Below are 2,141 nucleotides of genomic sequence, written 5' to 3'. Positions count from 1 at the left end.
GAACTTTTATCACGTATGCTCATTTTTTGAGAAGAACCTGTATAAGAGTTCAGATGGAAAAGCCTCTAAAAGCCACTTCGGTCAAAAATAAGATAACGATACTGAGTGAATGCTCTCTGCATATAGCATACATTCATAAATGAAAATACTTTCACTTGAAACCCACGAAATACCAGCCCTCAGCCCATTCAGATGTACTGGTACTTAGGTAGAAATCTTTACATGCAATCCTGACAAAAATGCTTATTTTAAAGGGAAACATCAAACGGATTTAGAGGCTTTTGCATCTGAACTCTTCATATATATATACATATATAAGAATGGGAAGATGAAAAAGTGTAAGAGTAAAAGGATTTGGAGAGGATAGAGGAAGGGTAATATTGAGAATAGTGGAAGAGGTAAAAAAAGAGATCAGAGGATATGAATAGTTGGTATAGAAGAGGAGATGGAGCAAGAAGAGCTGAGGATGTAGGAAGAGGAAAGGCAATGACATTAGTGGAAAGAGCAAGAGAATAAAATATAAAAAGACATGGAGAGAGGGGAAGGGGAGAGTATGTAAATGAAACTTTTGTTTCATGTAACAGGAAAATGTAACAGGAGGGCGGAGAGGTAGAAGGATTGGGTACAGACAGGTTTCAAATGAAATCAGAGCCACCCTAACTGACCATGTCATAAATGATGGTCTTGACTTGAGAGAAACTGGACAGAAAGTTCAGCCCAGTATATAAACATCATGCCACAGTCAATGTGTGCTTCATTCCACTGGTGCTGTGGCACACAATGCTTTATTGGGGTGGCACAACACAGAAAGGCTCCTACATTTTTTTAACTCCCTCAATGAAATCCATTTTATGCATTTATTTTTTTATGTAGTCATTTAGTCATTTATTGGGAGAATATTCTGTGTTATATAATTAAAATCATTAAAGAACTTTGAATAACACAATTAAAGAACATGAAAAAAAGTGTATTTTCATTCATAAATTTGTGTATCTACAGCTGAATTTTTTATTAAATCAACAGAGAACACTTTTAGTTTTAATGGTAGTATTTATTTTTGATAAATGCATTAATAGAATAAACTGTAGTGCTTCATTATGCAGTGAATACTGAAATGTTTTGCCAACATAAGAATGTGTTTAGTTTGCTGTGTTAATAGTTTTGAGACCAACATTCATTTGGAGAAATGTGTCAAATCAATTGAGAAAAACTGTAATTGTCATCAAACTTTAGCCGTAGTTTCCATAAGAACATCCCTCCAGAGTAAACTGTTATATTGACAACATGACTAAACAATTTGACTGTCTTATCCGTACACAATGACACAAGGACTTGTCATTCTGATGGCACTGACATGTTCATTGACACAGATGTTTACTTTTGAGAGATGAACTAGGATTTTGAGTAAGAGAGTGGCTTTTGCAGGTTATCCATGGTGTTTTGCTATTTGTACAAATTGTTTTGAGAAATGCACTTTGCAAATTGTGAGTTTGATTCGAGAAATGTACCAAAGCGACTGAGAAAAACTGTAAACATACCGACAGACAGACAGACAGACAGACAGACAGACAGGCAGGCAGGCAGGCAGGCAGGCAGGCAGGCAGGGATGGATGGATGGATGGATGGATGGATGGATGCATGGATGGATGGATGGATGGATGGATAGATAGATAGATAGATAGATAGATAGATAGATAGATAGATAGATAGATAGATAGATAGATAGATAGATAGATAGATAGATAGATAGATAGATAGATAGATAGATAGATAGATAGATAGATAGATAGATAGATAGAAAGATAATTTTTTGACTCACAGAAGATGGCTCCATAAGCACAGTATGGGTTTGATGATCTCAACCAGGGTTCATGGAGACTATTTGACAAGTCACTTCAGTTTTTATCCAAAGCGACTTACATTGCATTTTAAGGTGCACATTTTTGTCAGTTCTTGATATCAGTTTTCATGATATCATGATATCATAATACCACAGAACACATGTATTACTCCAGTATGACACTTTCACTTTCAACAGAATTAAGCAGAATCTTTTAGTGAAACACTCACTTTTACATTTTAATTAAGAAGAGAGGTTACTTTAAGTGACTCACAGTTAGAAAAAAAAGTATAATTACGTA

Source organism: Pseudorasbora parva, chromosome 10, assembly GCF_024679245.1.
Source record: "Pseudorasbora parva isolate DD20220531a chromosome 10, ASM2467924v1, whole genome shotgun sequence".
Taxonomy (NCBI): domain Eukaryota; kingdom Metazoa; phylum Chordata; class Actinopteri; order Cypriniformes; family Gobionidae; genus Pseudorasbora; species Pseudorasbora parva.
This window is presented reverse-complemented; position numbering follows the sequence as displayed.